The 20888-nt window shown below is 43.6% G+C and overlaps 1 protein-coding gene across 2 annotated transcripts in view; it reads left to right on the top strand.

Moving 5' to 3' along the window:
• The window catches only part of LOC141049792 (cytosolic purine 5'-nucleotidase), a 222264-nt gene that overhangs the window by 60167 nt on the left and 141209 nt on the right, over window positions 1-20888 (top strand). The window contains exon 1 of one of the 2 annotated variants that reach the window (XM_073546556.1): window positions 4663-4815. The exons of the other annotated variant lie outside the window; for it this stretch is intronic. The gene's annotated coding sequence lies outside the window, so the exon portion shown is untranslated. Of the gene's footprint in view, window positions 1-4662; window positions 4816-20888 lie in introns of those variants that run through there. 2 annotated transcript variants of the gene reach the window in all.

Below are 20888 nucleotides of genomic sequence, written 5' to 3'. Positions count from 1 at the left end.
TGTGACGCACCTAAAGGGTTAATAAACTTCTTGAATGTGGTTTTGAGCACCTTAAGGGGTTCAGTTTTTAGAATGGTGTCACTTTTGGGTATTTTCTATCATATAGACCCCTCAAAGTGGCTTCAAATGTGATGTGGTCCTAAAAATAAAATGGTGTTGTAAAAATGAGAAATCGCTGGTCAACTTTTAACCCTTATAACTTCCTAACAAAAAAAAATTTTGGTTCCAAAATTGTGCTGATGTAAAGTAAACATGTGGGAAATGTTAGTTATAAAGTTTTTTGTGTGCCGTATCTCTGTGATTTAAGGGCATAAAAATTCAAAGTTGGAAAATTGCGAAATTTTCAAAATTTTCGCCAAATTTCCGTTTTTCTCACAAATAAACGCAAGTTATTTGAATGAAATTTTACCACTAACATGAAGTACAATATGTCACGAGAAAACAATGTCAGAATCACCGGGATCTATGGAAGCGTTCCAGAGTTATGACCTCATAAAGGTACAGTGGTCAGAATTGTAAAAATTGGTCCGGTCATGAACGTGCAAACCACCCTTGGGGGTGAAGGGGTTAAAGATAATACATTTCTTTTGTATTCTAGGCAAAAAAAATATAGTTTCATCTTTTACATTTTAAAAATTACAAAAAGAGAAAAGAGCCAATGCAAACGTTTGGGCACCGTTGGGGATTTGTGCGCTCAGATAACTTTGAATAAAGTTTCAGGCCTTAATTAGCCTGTTAGGGTTATGGCTTGTTCACTGTCATAGTTAGGAATGGCCAGGTGATGCAGATTTCCCAGCTTTGAAAAAACCCAGCCTTCTCCAACCTTGTGCCAATAAACAGCAGTCATGCGTTTCTTCTAAGCAGCTGTCTAGTACTCTGAAAATGGTGGAGGTCCACAAAGCAGGAGAAGGCTATAAGATAATAGCAAAGCGTTTTCAAGTTGCACCTTCCTCAGATTGAAATGTAATTAAGAAATGGACGTTAACACGAACAGTGGAGGTCAAGAAAAGGTCTGGAAGCAAATTTTCGTTGGATTGCTAGAGAGGCAAATCAGAACCCCTTTCTGACTACAAAAGACCATCAGAAAGATTTAGCAGACTCTGGAGTTGTGGTACTTTGTTCTACTTTTCAGAGACATCTGCACAAATATGGCCTTCATGAAAGAGTCATCAGAATAAAACCTCTCCTGTGTCCTCACCTTAAAATTCCGTGTCAGAAGTATGCAAAAGAACATCTAAATAAGCCCAATGCATTTTTCAAAACAAGTCCTCTGGACCGATGAAGTTAAAATAGAACTCTTTGGCCACAATGATCAAAGGTATGTGTGGAGAAAAAAGGGCACAGAATTTCAGGAAAAGAACACCTCAACAACCAGTAAGCATTGGGCTGGATCAATCATGCTTTGCGGTTGTGTTGCAGCCAATGGCACGGGGAACATTTCACAGGTAGAGGGAAGAATGGATTCAATGAAATTTCAACAAATTCTTGATGCAAACATAACCCCATCTGTAAAAAAGCTGAAGTTGAAAAGAGGATGGCTTCTACAAATGGATAATGATCCTCTAAACATGTCAAAATTCACAATATAATACCTCAAAAAGCGTAAGCTGAAGGTTTTACAATGGCCCTCACAGTCCCCTGATCTGAAGATCATTGAAAATCTGTGGCTAGACCTCAAAATAGCAGTGTATGCAAGACGACCCAGGAATCTCACAGAACTGGAAGATGAAGATCCCTCAAACAAGAATTGAAAGACTCTTATCTGGCTACAAAAGGTGTTTACAAGCTGTGATGCTTGCAAAAGGGGGTGCTACTGGTTATTTTTGCATAGGCCAATTTCCCCTTCTGTAACTTTTAAAATGTAAAAGATGAAAATATTTTTCATCTGATTTTTTTTTTTTAATGAATGTATACCATAAAAAAATAATTAACTGCACATTACGCATGTGATCAGGCTGCAGTGAAGGCGCCGCCACCGACGCCTGCCTGCTGCATGTGATTTCTTTTGTTTTCCAATATGTATATAATATTCATTATGTAAAATAGTCGGCAGGTCACTGCTGAGGGTGGAATCGCAGTTAATTAGTGAAATGCTGCTGTCAATCTCTGACAGAGGCATTTAACTCGCGCTTCTGGCAAGCACGCCGGAAATCCCGCCCATTGGTGACCCTGTCATGTGATCGCAGGTCACCGTTGGGTAGATACTGCAACCAGAGGTCTCTAGCAGATCTCTATGGTTGTCATGGCCAGATTGCTATGAGCGCTGCCCTGGTGGTCGGCACTCATAGCAAGTGTGCATTTCTGCTACATACAGGCGATCTGATAATCGCCTGTATGTAGCAGAATAGATCTGACAAGTGCAGCTTCTGGTCTCCCATGGAGACTATTGAAGCATGCAAAAATTTAAAAAAAAAATAATATAAAAGTTCAAATCACCCCCTTTCGCCCTATTCAAAATAAAATAAATAAAAAATCAAACATAAACATAGTTGGTATCGCCGCATTCAGAATCGCCCGATCTATCAATATAAAAAAATTTAACCTGATTGATAAACGGCGTAACGAGAAAAAAGTCAAGAATTACGCCAGAATTACTTTTTTTGGTCTCCGCAACACTGCATTAAAATGCAATAACGGGAGATCAAAAGATCGTATCTGCACCAAAGTGGTATCATTAAAAACACAAAAAATAAGCCCTCAGTCAGATAACTGTGCACAATCCTGCTGACAGGTTCCCTTTAACTTTTCATAATAACAGTCATTTTGACCAGGGGTGCCCAAACCTTTACATGCCACTGTGTGTGAACCTAGAAGCAGAATACTGGGAATGGAGAACCAGGGAAGAAATTCTTCTGACAAAATTGGTTGATGCCGGCGCCACTAGAACGAGTGCGAAGCTGCCTCAGGAAAACAACTGCCTGCGTTTTTGTGAAGTGGCTTTGCCATGGGAAAATTACAAATCTGTAAAAAAAGACGCCATGGCACACGGACTAATCGAATCAAGGCAAGAGTCATTTTGCTGAGTTTTTGGAGTGGAAGCTGAGCAGAAAACTTCCAAAATTTCTTCTGACAAACTCAAGTTTCTGCTCAGTTTCCGCTACAAAAATTCAGCAAAAACACTCAGTATGAACATATGTACATGCGGCGTAATTTTCAGATGGATTCCGCCTGCAGCGAGTTGTTTTTACATTGCAGGGCTTGTTCCTTTGTTCGTCACTTTTTTTAAACCACTTCAAGTTTCAAAAGCCGAAAAACAGCTAACGGAAGTGACCGGTCCGTTCTTCTGGAGCTGCGGAGGTTTTCCTAGGCGGGTGCGTTTTAAGTAAAAGCTGGACGTCTTTTTCTTGGAGCGGCTTTGCAATTTCTTTTTAAGATATAACTTGCGAGTGGGCTCTTGGCAGAAGCCGCCTTGAGGGTGTGTGCACACGCTGCGGATTCTGCCGCTGTGTACAGTAGCATTATAACCTATGGAAAACGAAAACCGCAATGCAGACGGTGCGGATTTGCTGCGGTTTTCAATCTGCAGAAAGAATTGACATGTCAATTCTTTCTGCGGATTCCGCTGCAGTTTGCCATCTGCTCCATTGTAGAGATGATAAACCGCAGATCTTCTGACCTGTGGATTAACCTGCGGATTTTACTAAATCCGCGCAGACAAATCCGCAGAGCATTCCGCAGCGTGTGCACATACCCTGAGTATGACCAGGCAACATTTTTTTAGCCGATTCATGGTTTTCAAACCCTGAAGTGGTTAAAAGAAGTAACAAAAAACGTAAAGGGGTCACCCAGGACCTATTTTTATTCTCCCTATGGGGCTAAGCATTTATTGGCTGGTAGTTAAATTTCTGCGAAGATCTGTCCCGTCTCAGAGAGCTCACGGACCGCTCCTGCCGGCGATTCTCCTGCTTCCTTTCACATCACGTTGACAGAGCCGCTCCTTCTGTTCCACTCTGCTCTGTCGATGTGACGCCGTGATTGTACACGCTGGCAGATTGACAGCCGCCTCCTTACTTCGTTTTGCAGAGCCGGCTGTCAATCAACATGACGTATACAGTCAGGCCCCCCATCCACAGAGCAGAGTGGAAGAGAAGGAACAGCTCTGTCACAAGAAGCAGGAGAATCGCTGGCAGGAGCGGTCAATGATCATTGTGCGCCGGGAGAGAGCGTCGCAGGGCAGTGGTATAACGTGCACAGCAATGGTGTCTTATTGCGGTAGTTTTGCGGTGCATTTCAGGAAGAATCTGCGTTAAGAGCTGTTGTGTCGTGTACACACACCCTAAAGAGGTTTCGCAGCTTTTTCACGGGTGACATACTCTGTCAGACCCACAAAGTGGATTTAATAACCTCTTCTGGAATGAAAAAAAAATTCAAAACACTGATACCATGAAGAGAAAAGTTGAGTTCCAATAGAAATGAATAAGAACTTTTGAATCAGATTTGGAGGAGGATTTTGCAGCAAATCCGCTCCAGAAACTTCGGAGTGAAGCAGCCGTGCGTTTTGTGTACTTTTCTATGACAAGTAGTGTTCTGCTTTATGTCACAGTGTGTCATGCTGCTTCGGTGCACTGAGGGCTGCTACACTGACTGCAGTGTGACGCGTCTCGTGTCTTTCTCAGTTTTGCTTTCCCCGCTGGAGAGAGCGAGGGGCGGCTCCGGGGTTCGCGCCACTGACGTCTCCCGGTGACGTTCCCTATACAAGGTAGCGGCTCTCTGCGAGTTGGAACTTTGTCTACGGTCCCTAAGTACAGGGTGCAGCGCATGCGCATCGTGTTACTGGTAGCTGTTCGCTGCCTCTCTTGACAGGAAAGGAAGGAGGTGAGTGACGGGTACCGGGAGCCGGTCTGCGCGGGCACCGGGGCTGTGCGGGCACCGAGGAGCCGGGCTGTCCGGGGAATAAGCCGGGAGTCAGACTCTCAGGGGCAGTAATTAATGGCGGTGACGTGTCCGTGTATAGCCGGAGCATCAGACATCTGGATGGTATACAGCTGTGCACGACGTATCCCCGCCATACAGCGCATGGAGGTCTGCACACACCAGCACACAGTGTATACAGAGGAGGGTGCCTGTATATATACGGTATATCACCAGTGTATACAGAGGAGGACGCCTGTATATACAGCACACAGTGTATACAGAGGAGGACGCCTGTATATACAGCACACAGTGTATACAGAGGAGGACACCTGTATATACAGCACACAGTGTATACAGAGGAGGACGCCTGTATATACAGCACACAGTGTATACAGAGGAGGACACCTGTATATACAGCACACAGTGTATACAGAGGAGGACGCCTGTATATACAGCACACAGTGTATACAGAGGAGGACGCCTGTATATACAGCACACAGTGTATACAGAGGAGGACGCCTGTATATACAGCACACAGTGTATACAGAGGAGGACGCCTGAATATATATCACCAGTGTATACAGAGGAGGACGCCTGTATGTACAGCACACAGTGTATACAGAGGAGGGTGCCTGTATATATACGGTATATCACCAGTGTATACAGAGGAGGACACCTGTATATACAGCACACAGTGTATACAGAGGAGGACGCCTGTATATACAGCACACAGTGTATACAGAGGAGGACACCTGTATATACAGCACACAGTGTATACAGAGGAGGACGCCTGTATATACAGCACACAGTGTATACAGAGGAGGACGCCTGTATATATATCACCAGTGTATACAGAGGAGGACGCCTGTATGTACAGCACACAGTGTATACAGAGGAGGGTGCCTGTATATATACGGTATATCACCAGTGTATACAGAGGAGGACGCCTGTATATACAGCACACAGTGTATACAGAGGAGGACACCTGTATATACAGCACACAGTGTATACAGAGGAGGACGCCTGTATATATATCACCAGTGTATACAGAGGAGGACGCCTGTATGTACAGCACACAGTGTATACAGAGGAGGGTGCCTGTATATATACGGTATATCACCAGTGTATACAGAGGAGGACGCCTGTATATACAGCACACAGTGTATACAGAGGAGGACGCCTGTATATACAGCACACAGTGTATACAGAGGAGGACGCCTGTATATATATCACCAGTGTATACAGAGGAGGACGCCTGTATGTACAGCACACAGTGTATACAGAGGAGGGTGCCTGTATATATACGGTATATCACCAGTGTATACAGAGGAGGACGCCTGTATATACAGCACACAGTGTATACAGAGGAGGACACCTGTATATACAGCACACAGTGTATACAGATGAGGACGCCTGTATATATATCACCAGTGTATACAGAGGAGGACGCCTGTATGTACAGCACACAGTGTATACAGAGGAGGGTGCCTGTATATATACGGTATATCACCAGTGTATACAGAGGAGGACGCCTGTATATACAGCACACAGTGTATACAGAGGAGGACGCCTGTATATACAGCACACAGTGTATACAGAGGAGGACACCTGTATATACAGCACACAGTGTATACAGAGGAGGACGCCTGTATATACAGCACACAGTGTATACAGAGGAGGACGCCTGTATATACAGCACACAGTGTATACAGAGGAGGACGCCTGTATGTACAGCACACAGTGTATACAGAGGAGGGTGCCTGTATATATACGGTATATCACCAGTGTATACAGAGGAGGGCGCCTGTATATACAGCACACAGTGTATACAGAGGAGGACACCTGTATATACAGCACACAGTGTATACAGAGGAGGACGCCTGTATGTACAGCACACAGTGTATACAGAGGAGGGTGCCTGTATATATACGGTATATCACCAGTGTATACAGAGGAGGACGCCTGTATATACAGCACACAGTGTATACAGAGGAGGACACCTGTATATACAGCACACCGTGTATACAGAGGAGGACGCCTGTATATATATCACCAGTGTATACAGAGGAGGACGCCTGTATGTACAGCACACAGTGTATACAGAGGAGGGTGCCTGTATATATACGGTATATCACCAGTGTATACAGAGGAGGGCGCCTGTATATACAGCACACAGTGTATACAGAGGAGGACGCCTGTATATACAGCACACAGTGTATACAGAGGAGGACGCCTGTATGTACAGCACACAGTGTATACAGAGGAGGACGCCTGTATATACAGCACACAGTGTATACAGAGGAGGACGCCTGTATGTACAGCACACAGTGTATACAGAGGAGGACGCCTGTATGTACAGCACACAGTGTATACAGAGGAGGACGCCTGTATGTACAGCACACAGTGTATACAGAGGAGGACGCCTGTATATACAGCACACAGTGTATACAGAGGAGGACGCCTGTATGTACAGCACACAGTGTATACAGAGGAGGACGCCTGTATGTACAGCACACAGTGTATACAGAGGAGGACGCCTGTATGTACAGCACACAGTGTATACAGAGGAGGACGCCTGTATGTACAGCACACAGTGTATACAGAGGAGGACGCCTGTATGTACAGCACACAGTGTATACAGAGGAGGGTGCCTGTATGTACAGCACACAGTGTATACAGAGGAGGGTGCCTGTATGTACAGCACACAGTGTATATAGAGGAGGGTGCCTGTATGTACAGCACACAGTGTATACAGAGGAGGACGCCTGTATGTACAGCACACAGTGTATACAGAGGAGGGCGCCTGTATGTACAGCACACAGTGTATACAGAGGAGGGCGCCTGTATGTACAGCACAGTGTATACAGAGGAGGGCGCCTGTATGTACAGCACACAGTGTATACAGAGGAGGGTGTGTGTGTGTGTGTGTGTGTGTGTGTGTGTATAATATATATGTATAACACCAGTGTATTCAGAGGAGGGCGCCAGTGTACAGAGAGAGACCAGCAGAGTGATGGCCACCAGTTTCCCTTACATTGTACTTAGGTTTGTCCCTCTCTGTCTGGTAATATCTGTGCGCTGCTATACCAGGCGGTGTCAGTCCTTACTGTCAGGATAAAGTTAGATGCATCAGCTACAGAGATGGACCCTTGAGGGAATGGGATCTTTTTTGCTTGAAGATACAGATATGAATAGTGTGTGTGTTTTTTTCGGAAACCCAGATTGCAAAAAAACCCACACAGACCTGTAAATAACTTTATAGACTTTAATGAATACGTGTTCTATCCATAATAATCATGGGCAGAACACGTACATGATTCACAGACATCTGAATGCTTGCTTACTTTATAGCTTTTAGGAAATGCTCAAAAAAATTTAAAGGCAACGCTATTGCATCCTAGATAACTAGATATCAATGAAATATTCCAGTGGCAAATCATTATTCATTACATGGTGGAATGCGCTGAGAACAATAAAAACATAAAAATGATGAATGTAAATCAAAATTAATATCCCACGGAGGTATGGATTTGGAATTATACTCAAAAGAGCAATGACAAAATGCAAAAGTGACCAAAAAAAAGGAAGAGAACAGAGAAATGGTCTGTGGTCACCCCCTGCAGAAATACTACTCCTGTTGTCTGTTCTATTTGCACAACAGCAGGAAAAATTGACTCACAAAAGTTGTTGCTTCATAACTGGACAGGTTGACTTCATAGAAGTGTGATCGACTTGGAGTTACATTGTGTTGTTTAAGTGTCCCCTTTATTTTTTTGAGCTGTGTGTATGTATATATCTATATCTATATCATATAACATATTTATGTTATATAATCCAAAAACAAACAAAAAACCCAACAGTAACATATGTTAAAACAAAACTGGGGAGCAACCGCTGTTAATCCCGCATATGTTTACTTCCTTCAATGCTTATTTTTATAGGTAACTTATGGGGAAATGCCTTTAAGTAAATGCAGAGAGTGGCTTGTGTAATACCTATGACAGGTACATACAGGTCTATCATTCTTGATGCCAAGATTGGAGATATACTTCTAATGCTCCCTTTTTTGGGGGGATTGTTTAAAAACATACAATATATCTATACTTTCTTAGACTACTGAACAAAAACATCAGATTACAATGTCAAACATAATATTGAATAAAAGCACAGACGACATTAGTGTCATCTTCTCATGTTGTCTCCTTTTTAACTGGTTTCTTACACAGCATTTTGCAGAGAGAGCCCCAATTCATCAACATGTTTTTGTTGTACCAATATTTAACCCCTTTCTGACAGACGTACTATCCCATCCTTGGGACCCGGACCCCTATGCCCATGGACGGGATAGTACGTCTAGCGCGATCAGCGGCGCTCACAAAACAATAAAAGCACACACATTTAGTATCGCCGCCTCCGTAACGACCCGCCCTATAAAACTGTCCCAATAGTTAACCCCATAAAAATAAAAAACAAAGCAAAAAATAATGCTTTATTATCATACCGCCGAACAAAAAGTGCAATAACGCACGATCAAAAAGACAGATATAAATAACCATGGTACCGCTGAAAACGTCATCTTGTCCCGCAAAAAACAAGCTGCCATACAGCATCATCCGCAAAAAAAAAAGTTATAGCTCGCAGAATAAAGCGATGCAAAAATAATTATTTTTTATATAAAATTGTTTTCAGTGCATAAAAGCGCCAAAACATAAAAAAAGACATAAATGAGGTATCGCTGTAACCGTACTGACCCGAAGAATAAAACCGCCTTATCAATTTTACCGCACAAGGAACGGTGTAAACGCACCCCCCAAAAGAAATTCATGAAACGCTGATTTTTGTTCATTCTGCGTCTCAAAAATCGGAATAAAAAGCGATTAAAAGATGTCACGTGCCTGAAAATGGTACCAATAAAAACGTCAACTTGTCCTGCAAAAAATAAGACCTTACATGACTCGGTGGGTCAAAATATGGTAAAATTATAGCTCTCAAAATGTGGTGATGCAAAAACTATTTTTACAATAAAAAGCATGTTTTAGCGTGCAGCTGCCAAATATAAAAACCCACCATAAATAGTAAATCAAACCCCCCGTTATCACTCCCTTAGTTAGGGAAAAATTAAAAAAAGTATTTCCATTTTCCCGCAAGGGTTAGGGCTAGGGCTGAGATTAGGGTTAGGGGTGTGTTGGGGTTAGGGTTGGAGTTAGAATTGGGGGGTTTCCACTGTTTGGGCACATCAGGTGCTCTCCAAACGCAACATGGCATCTGATCTCAATTCCAGCTAATTCTGCGTTGAAAAAGTCAAATGGTGCTCCTTCTCTTCCATGCTCTGCCATGCGCCCATGCGTTTTACCCCCACATATGGGGTATCGGCCTACTCAGGACAACTTGCAAAACAACTTTTGGGGTCAAATTTCTCCTGTTACCCTTAGGAAAATAAAAAAAATTGTGTACTAAAAGATCATGTTTGTGGAAAAAATGATTTTTTTTTTTTTATTTTCACGCCTGGCCGTGTTAAACTTCTGTGAAGCACTGGGGGGTTCAAAGTGCTCACCACACATCTAGATAAGTTCCGTGGGGGGGTCTAGTGTCCAAAATGGTGTCACTTGTGGGGGGTTTCCACTGTTTAGGTACATCAGGGGCTCTCCAGATGCGACATGGCGTACGATCTCAATTCCAGCCATAAAAGTCAAATGGAGCTGCTTCCATTCCGAGCTCTGCCATGCGCCCAATTAGTGGTTTACCCCCACATGTGGGGTATTAGCGTACTCAGGACCAGGGCTGTGGAGTCGGTAAGCCAAACCTGCGACTCCGACTCCTCAATTTCCCTTCCACCGACTCTGACTCCACGACTCCAACTCCAACATATATTGCTTATATTTAAGTGAAAAATTTATTGTAGTACAATGTGAACATCAGACATTTAATCATTTTTATGATACAATAATCAAGACATTTAGATAGAACATAATATATTTATTGGAATACAACTTTAGAACACAAAAAACTGTAATAAATTGTAAATATGTAATACACTATGTAATATCGATTTTATATATATATATGTGTGTGTACACACACACACACATATATATATATATATATATATACACACACACACACACACACACACACACACACAAATATGTGTGTGTGTGTGTATATATATACACTCACTGGCCACTTTATTAGGTACACCATGCTAGTAAGGGGTTGGACCCCCTTTTGCCTTCAGAACTGCCTCAATTCTTCGTGGCAGAGATTCAACAAGGTGCTGGAAGCATTCCTCAGAGATTTTGGACCATATTGACATGATGGCATCACACAGTTGGCGCAGATTTGTCGGCTGCACATCCCTGATGCGAATCTCCCGTTCCACCACATCCCAAAGATGCTCTATTGGATTGAGATCTGGTGACTGAGGAGGCCATTTGAGTACAGTAAACTCATTGTCATGTTCAAGAAACCAATCTGAGATGATTCGAGCTTTATGACATGGCGCATTATCCTGCTGAAAGTAGCCATCAGATGTTGGGTACATTGTGGTCATAAAGGGATGGACATGGTCAGCAACAATACTCAGGTAGGCTGTGGCGTTGCAACGATGCTCAATTGGTACCAAGGGGCCCAAAGAGTGCCAAGAAAAAATTCCCCACACCATGACACCACCACCACCAGCCTGAACCGTTGATACAAGGCAGGATGGATCCATGCTTTCATGTTGTTTACGCCAAATTCTGACCCTACCATCCGAATGTCGCAGCAGAAATCGAGACTCATCAGACCAGGCAACGTTTTTCCAATCTTCTACTGTCCAATTTCGATGAGCTTGTGCAAATTGTAGCCTCAGTTTCCTGTTCTTAGCTGAGAGGAGTGGTACCCAGTGTGGTCTTCTGCTGCTGTAGCCCATCTGCCTCAAAGTTCGACGCACTGTGCGTTCAGAGATTCTCTTCTGCCTACCTTGGTTGTAACGGGTGGCAATTTGAGTCACTGTTGCCTTTCTATCAGCTCGAACCAGTCTGCCCATTCTCCTCTGACCTCTGGCATCAACATGGCATTTCCGGCCACAGAACTGCCGCTCACTGGATTTTTTTTTCTTTTTCGGACCATTCTCTGTAAACCCTAGAGATGGTTGTGCGTGAAAATCCCAGTAGATCAGCAGTTTCTGAAATTCTCAGACCAGCCCTTCTGGCACCAACAATCATGCCACGTTCAAAGGCACTCAAATCACCTTTCTTCCCCATACTGATGCTCGGTTTGAACTGCAGGAGATTGTCTTGACCATGTCTACATGCCTAAATGCACTGAGTTGCCGCCATGTGATTGGCTGATTAGAAATTAAGTCTTAACACACAGTTGGACAGGTGTACCTAATAAAGTGGCCAGTGAGTGTATATACACTATGTAACAAACTATGTAAGTGGCAAAAAACAGTTTTCAACAAAAACATACTAAATAACATTTGTGCAGTCTATGAATTTGTTTTAAGAAATAGAATTGCCTCCATCAGATCCTCCTTCATAGATGACCTCAGATCTGACCTAATAATTTTAAGGCCAGAGAACAACCTCTCTACACTAACTTGGGTTGGAGGCAAAGCCGTAACCACATGGGCAACATCTCTAACAATTTCCAAGTATAAAGGAATTGCCTCATACACAGTCAGTTTTGACGAACGGTTGAATTTTTCTTTTTCTTTGAGAGCAAGTGAAACATTTTGCTGAAATATGGTCAATCTGCTTGCTATAGGAGACGGAGTGAAATCTTTTTCCTTGCAGCAACGCTTTGCCTGCTCCATATCATCCAAATACTTGTCAAAGTCAAACTCCTCATCTGATGAGGATGAAGATATAGCAGCAGTAGCACTGTCAGGACCCAAGTCTTCTTGCGCCTAGCAGTCCTCCTGTAGGCCACTCATCCTAACTGCTACCTCAGTCAGAGCTTCTTTTCCTTTAGTAAGCTGTTGATCATCAAGCAATATACGATGACTTGGGTCCACATAAACAGCTGCCAGAAAAATTTTATTTTCCAATTGCTGTGTCTCTCTCCGTTTCATTGAAACAGAAATGCCATCTGTGATTAAATCTCCTCTTTGGGACAGGCAAAATAGCAAGTTCTTCCACTCCCTTATGAAAATGCCAGGAGTTAAATCCTCAGCTTGTAATTTTTTAATCACGGTAAATAGGTGATTAAGCAATTCCTTCAATTCAGCCACCTGTGTCCATTGACCTTCATTTAGGGTTACCTGAGGGTTCGCCATATCTATAAGAAACGGTTTTAGCCAGGATCAAAACTATGGGGGGGGGGCACAACCTCATACCGTTCCGCAGAATTTCATACTGCACACCTCCGCTGCTGCGAACCTTATACTGCTCACCCCTACACTTGAAAATAAAGCCTGCACCTTAAGTGGTGAATGCAGTCTATTTATTCCAACTATCAATTGATGTTGATGTGTTACTGAAGACGAGCAATGCCTGTCCTGGGCGTCCTTTTGGGCAGCTGTGAGGTGTACCTGACTGGTGCTAAAAAAAGGAGTGTTAGTCTGTGTGCTACCCGGCTTTCATTCTTTTTGGTACAGATAAGATATGGATAGAGCAGATTTCTAATCTGCTTTTGCTATTGAAAACATTATCTATGAGCTCAAAAACCTTTCAGGTGATGCGGTTTTTTAAAAAGCTGATCTGCTTTTACAGCTGAAAAACGTATCCTCAAAAAACGCAGCAAAAACGCTGTGTGTGAATGTAGCCTTAGATCAGGAATAGAACAGCCATTTATAGGACATTTCATAACTTTCCCAAATTCCTATGAAAAAATATTCAGCACATTCTGCATTGAACTACTGTACCCAATTTATTATATATTTTAGGAGTCGGAGTTGGGCCATTTTATACCGACTCCACAGCCCTGCTCAGGACAAATTTCACAATAACTTTTGGGGTCCTTTTACCCTTGGAAAAATAAAAATTGAGGGTGAAAAATCATTTTTGTGGAAAAAATGATTTTTTAATTGTACCGCTGTACGTTATAAACTTCTTTGAAGCCCTTGGGGGTTCAAAGTTCTCACCACACATCTAGATAAGTTCCCTGGGGGGGTCTAGTTTCCAAAATGGTGTCACTTGTGGGGGGTTTGCACTGTTTAGGCACATCAGGGGCTCTCCAAACGTGACATGGCGTCCGATCTGAATTCCAGCCTATTTTGCATTGAAAAAGTCAAACGGCGCTCCTTCCCTTCTGAGCTCTGCCATGCGCCGAAACAGTGGTTCCCCCCACATATCTGGTATCGGCGTACTCAGAACAAATTGCACAATAACTTTTGCAGTCCAATTTCTCCTGTTACCCTTGTTAAAATAAAAAAAATTCGACCTGAAGTAATTTTTTTGTGAAAAAGAGTTAAATGTTCATTTTTTTTTTAAACATTCAAAAAATTCCTGTGACGCACCTGAAGGGTTAATAAACTTCTTGAATGTGGTTTTGAGCACCTTGAGGGGTGCATTTTTTAGAATGGTGTCACTTTTGGGTATTTTCTGGGTATTTTCTATCATATAGACCCCTCAAAGAGGCTTCAAATGTGATGTGGGCCGCAAAAATAAAATGGTGTTGCAAAAATGAGAAATCGCTGGTCAATTTTTAACCCTTAACTTCCTAACAAAAAAAAAATTCTGGTTCCAAAATTGTGCTGATGTGAAGTAAACATGTGGGAAATGTTACTTAAGTTTTTTGTGTGCCGTATCTCTGTGATTTAAAGGCATAAAAATTCAAATTTCCGTTTTTTTTCACAAACCCAAGTTATTTGAATGAAATTTTACCACTGACACGAAGTACAATATGTCAACGAGAAAACATTGTCAGAATCACCGGGATCCATGGAAGCGTTTCAGAGTTATTACCTCATAAAGGGACAGTGGTAAGAATTGTAAAAATTGGCCCGGTCATGAATGCGCAAACCATCCTTGGATGTAAAGGGGTTAAAATGCCACAAACAAATGAATGTCTTTGTGCTCAGTAGATGGAAAAATATGATAATTTTGAGTCCTCAGCGGATGATATCACCTTTTCAGTTGGCCATTGAAAGGTAACAAATTGCAAGCCTTCAAGACTACACCGGTCTGTTCATCAGGCGTAGAATAACACAAAATCTGAAGACACATTTATTCACGAGGACACAGGAATAATGCAATAACGTCATTTGTCTTACATTAATTACAAAATGAATCATGCACTGTGCCTGGCAGACAGCTGAAAAATGCCAGCTCAGGAGCCTATATTTGTTACTCGCCTATATAGCACCATTAGACTATGTGCACACGTGCGGATTTGCAGCAGAAATTTCCGCGGCAATTCCGCAACTCCCTGCCATGGGAAATACACATGCGGAATTGGCATGCGTATTCCCGCTAAACACTAGCGTTTTGCAAGCGTAATTAGCTTGCAGAATAGCTAGCGTTTTCCAAGCGATCTGTAGCATCGCTTGGAAAACTGACAGGTTGGTCAAACTCGTCATAGTGTTTGACAAGCGTGACCAACTTTTTACTATTGATGCTGCCTATGCAGCATCAATAATGTTAAAAATAATTTTAAAAAATTAAAAATCGTGATATTCTCACCTTCCGGCGGCCGGTGAATTTTTTTTTTATTTTTTTTTTAATTAGGGATATGGTACCTAGGGCCTGGTGGAGAGTCTCCTCTCCTCCGGACCGTGGGTACCATCCGCACATGATCTGCTTCCTCTCGGCATGTGGGCATAGCCACATGCGGAAAGTAAGCGGATCAATGGATTCCTATGTGTGCGTAATCGCTGCGATTCCGGACAAACAATGAGCATGCTGCGTATTTTTCCGCTATGCGATTCCGCCGCAAAGAAATATGCAGCATTAGCACAGCATAGCGGAATGCCATTGAATTCAATGGGTTGCGTTCTGTAAGCGTTTTCGCGGCAAAAACGCTTACAATCCACTATGTGTGCACACAGGCTTACCAGCAGTGTTCTTTACAGAAGTCATCACTGTCTCCATTGGGGCTCACATTCCATATTCTCTATATCAGCATGTCTCTGGAGTGTGGGAGGAACAGGAGAACTCAGAGGAAACCTACGCAAACACGAGGAGGACGTACAAACTCTTTGCAGATGTTGTCCTCTGTGGGATTTGAACCCAGGACCCCAGCACTGTAGAGCTGCAGTGCTATCCACTGAGCCACCGTGTTGCCCATCTCTCACCTTCTGCTGCAGATGTGAACAATACTGTTAAAAAATAAAAACTGGGTGACTCTGGCTTATAATTGCAGTTACCCGGGTTTTCCAGAAAGTGCTGAACAAGCGTCTGTAAACTTAGAATGAGAGGTGATTTTCTTTTAATTCTTGGGGTGCCTTCTATTAATGGCTATTTGAGACCCTCTCCTCCCCTGGTTACCGTACAGTGGTGTTGGTGATTGTGTTACACGGATGTTGACAGGATTGTGCTGATATCAGCGCCCCAGAGATATTAGCTAATTGCACTTAGTTCTCATTTTTATGCCCTTGCTGCCTGGTGACTGTCATGTCTTATGATGCCAGAGTCCCCTGGTGAGACTATCTGCGCTAACCAGCATCACACAGGTGCTTGTCATTCGTTGTCTAGCACAATTGGGGGTTGACGTTGCCTTCTGCTCCAGTGGTATGATTTTTACTATATGCCAGAAGGTGGGGAGGGCCAATCTTCCTGCTGCGACCAGCTGATAACTGCGGGCAATTACATCCCTACATCAGTGTAATTAAATGGTGATCGATCTCTGTGTTTCAATCCATTTCCTCTGGTATCTGTTTCACATCCCATTTCTTCACATATCTGAAAACATTCACCTATATCAGGCGTTGCTGCTCCTATGAGCAATTTATTGTTCACTTTTAGTAATCTAATAATACGGATGATCACGTTTATTCCTTGAAAGGAAACCGTTTTTTTTTTTTTTGCACAGTAGTATATATGTCTGTCAGTCTTCTAGAAACCATTGATTTCATTCTTTGAAGAGCCCGAGGCCTGGCCGGTACGTGCAAGGTAATCATTAGCTCATCACACTAAATGCGTGTACCTGACCTGCTACCTGTTTTCAGGTGACAGGGCTGCTCAGGTATGTAGGAGGATTTTATCAGATCTGCAGGAGGTGCGGTGTTGGCTCCCTGACTCAGAAGGTGCATTCACTAACCTTAAGGCCCCTTTACATTTAGCCATGCACCAGCGATCCCGACCACGATACGACCCGGTCAGGATCGCTGGTGCATCGCTAAATGGTCGCTAGTGAGCTGCCACACAGGCAGATCTCACTAGCGATGTAGCGACGCAGCAGCGGTCATTACTTGCCTGTCAGACGCGGCGATCCTGACGTCCTCCCGCCCACGTCCGCACGTCGCTCGTCGGTGCCAGCAGGAAACCCAGCAGGAAGCGCCCGACGAGAAATGGAGCTGCGCGATTAGCGACAGACAGCGGGGGAGCCGGTCGGAGGTAAGTATCACACATAGCGATATCGCTAGCAATATCGCTGCTGCGTCACAAAATCGGTGATGCTTTAGCGATATTGCTAGCGATATCGCTATGTGTAAAGCCCCCTTTAGAACAGCTGTCATATATGAAACCATCCAGCCTTTGAAAACAAAGGACCCCCCACTAATGAGGTCACGTGGGGAGGGAGAAGCAACAATCCATTACCAAGTCATGAAAACAACCTTTAACACGCAACAGTCATGCTTTGGTTTTAAGCTGTCCCTATGCTGTCTCTTCACTGTTGCCCCGCACAGTCATTGAAACTCGCATGCATCTTGCCACTCTTTATGGCTGAGTGGTCTGTTTAGCTGATTATGCATGAAATAATAAGAGCCCTCTACCGCAGTTTAAAGGGACTCTGTCAGCATAGAATGACTGTCCAAACTAAGCCCCCCGCCGCTCATTGCACCCTTGGCGAGGCCAAACGTATAGACTAAGATTACACTGCACCACTAATGATCAGTGAAGCCACAGGTCCAAAACCTTTCCTTCAACTATTTTAGAGCTTCAACTTAATTGTAAAATAATAGAAAATCCCGGTTCACATGACATTCACTTGTTCCATGTGGCAATACCCATCAGTATTAGTATAAGTATCACCGTGACTCTATTTTGTTAATCATCAGATGCAATTTTGCAGTGTCACACTGCAGTCTTCAGTATTTGTACTGATATGCAAATGAGGCTAAAGGACTATGGTAGATCTGAAGCCTGTTCTACTCCCAGCCTCCTCCTGCATTATTTATTAGTATTTGGGCACCATCACATTACACCTTTCAGGGATCTCTACAAGACTTTGGGTGTGTCAGTACTCATTCTGCCAAATGTGTTCAGTGGGGTTAAAGTCAGGCCTCTGTGCAGATGGTCATGTTCATCCACATCATACCCTTCCCCCAACCATGTACCCATGTATCTTGCTTAGGGCATAGTCATGGGGAATAGCAAAGGGCCTTCTACAAGTATTCCTAGTTCCCACAAAGTTAGAAGCTACAATTATCCAAAATGTCTTTAAATGATGAAGCTTTAGGATTTTCCTGCTCTGAAACCTGTGTCTGATCGGAGTCAGTATAGTGCATGGAGCTGCTGTATTCCTCTGGATACCCAGGTCCCATCCGGCCACTCTTGGAGCTGGTAGCAGCCGATCGGTGGATATAACAGGTGTCAGACTCACAGATCTGGCGTTTATGACCTATAAGAAATTAAATCCAGCTCCGTGTTTTGTGGGATTTTTGACCTATACTGTTATCTGCTTGTTTGATGTCCCCTGCAGGAGAGGAGATCCCACAGATGACCTAGGACACTGACTCTTGTATACCTATCAGACACTTAACAATTCTCTAACATCTGACAGATTAGCCAATTTCTCAAGCCGTGCTGCTTGGATAATTGCTTCAATCTTGGGGATGATTGCATTTATTCCCCCAAAATTCTTTGTGATGTGAAGAGTTTATCGGTATGTACGGGTACCCATCTGACAGTTTCCTTTAGTGGATTACTGTGGAAAGTCCCAGAGTCTCCAAATCCACGTGTGTATTACCATAAATGCGAGCGGGGAAGAGGGCAGTTGTCAAAGATATATTTCACCGTATCTGAGGCCCGGACTGTAATGGAGAGTAGTTATGACTCTCGTATCGCCCAGAATCACACAGGAAAATGTCAAACCTGCCCAGTGCATCCCCACCCAATGTGATTTTGATCCCAAACAATTCCCTGTTACTTTTTTCCCTATGAGAAGTGACTGCTGTGATGTTTTATAGGGACATGCTGAGAATGTGATTATTGACCTTCATTTGTTCTATGATCCCATACGGCTTCATTCATCTATTCGTGAATTGGCGGGGACTCAGCAAATTGTCTTTCTGCACCATGTGTATTTAAGGACAGACTTTTGCATTACCCTTTAACCCTACTGCTCTTGGTAAATATGCAAACATCCCCCCTGAGTGATTACACATGTACGATTTGTAGAAAAGCTCTTTTTTATTTTTAAGCCTGAGCCTTTAATGGTTATGATTCTGTCAATGAATTGCAAGAGCCGTTATCTGCCAGTGCTGCCGAACCAAAATACGGGTGAAGCTAAAAGGGCATTAAGAATGGGATTAACGTGCTTTACCATAAAACGTGCTTAAATGCTGTAACACGCTCACGCGGGGACCATAATGTATTCTGGAGAGTTTGTTGGGTCACTTGTGTCCATCTGCCGGGTCTGCAAACACTGTGCATTATACAGGCAGCTTCATTGGTGTATACCACTGTCTATAAATAGCCTTTTACTGAATCTATATGATTTTGAGTCAATTGCTATCTTCAGGATTGCTTTATTTAGCAACTTGACCTCTTCTTTTAATGCTGGGTTTTCATGTGACATTTGACCGGTAGTAATGGGCCGTCTGGGTGAGAAACGCTTTGCAAATCCACAACTGGATTTGCACCAAGTAAAGGTGAAGCAGATGAGTTTTATGTTCTTCTTTTAGACTTGCAGGAATTTTTTTTTGTTGCATGGCACATTACTGCTCTACCAACGCACTTGAAAGCCAAGCTTGAGGCCGTTGTTAGGTGACCATGTTTTCAGTCTATGAGCGCAACAGCTTAAAGACCAATGTTGGTCAATGTGGAAGTACAAATGATTTTCTAAGGCCTGTTTCACACTTATGTTTCTGCAGTCAGTTGCCAGCCACCAAAAAGGCGGAGAATGGATCCGTGACCGTCGAAACACCAACGGGAGCCACCGGACCCTTGGTGTGACGGGATCTGCAGATCTAGGAGCGTTAAAGGAACCGCGGTCCTGTAAAAAAAAAAAAAAATTTACCGGCGATGTAGCGGGGCCGCGAGAAGAGAGCGGGGAACTCGCCGGCATGATCCGGTGATCGCGATTTGGATGTAGATCGCGGCCGTGAGTTGTAGCGCGATCGCGCGGGAGTTGGTGCGCGATCCCGCCCGATCATCGCGGGAGTTGGTGCGTGATCCCGCCGGAGCATTGCGGGAGTTGGAGCGCGATCCCGCCCGACTCACACGATCACGATTATCGCGCGAGAGAGATTTTAGCGGCTCGCGGGCGGTAGTTAAGGGTTAAAATGCTTCCCGGAGTGAAAATAGCGGACCGTCACTGCAAAAAAACGTTGCAGGGTCCGTCTCATCTGCCCGGGAGCTGCTAAAATCTTGGCGGATCCGTACAATAACGGGTGTCACGAACGACCGTCAGTCAGGATCCGCCAATAATGTAAGTCTATGGGTGTAAAAAACGGATCCGCCCCTTTTTTGGCGGATCCGTTTTTAAAAAAAATTGGCGGATATTGACTGATGGGGAAAAAACTGGTGTGTGAAACAGGCCTAAGCTCGATGTTGAAAGAAAAGAGAAAATTGCGCCATGCTTTACAGATGAGACATTGCTTGTTTTATAGCGGGCACCACCGTGAACCAGCGCACGTAGCCACAGCTGTGACTGGGACGAAAATGCCTATCGTATGGGCACACTTTTGCCTGTATTAAGACCTCAGGACCTGGCCCTACAGGTGC

Source organism: Dendrobates tinctorius, unplaced genomic scaffold, assembly GCF_039654945.1.
Source record: "Dendrobates tinctorius isolate UK_male_01 unplaced genomic scaffold, ASM3965494v1 ptg000149l, whole genome shotgun sequence".
NCBI classification, from domain to species: domain Eukaryota; kingdom Metazoa; phylum Chordata; class Amphibia; order Anura; family Dendrobatidae; genus Dendrobates; species Dendrobates tinctorius.
Note: the sequence above shows the minus strand (reverse complement) of the source record. Positions and strands in the feature narration are given on the sequence as shown.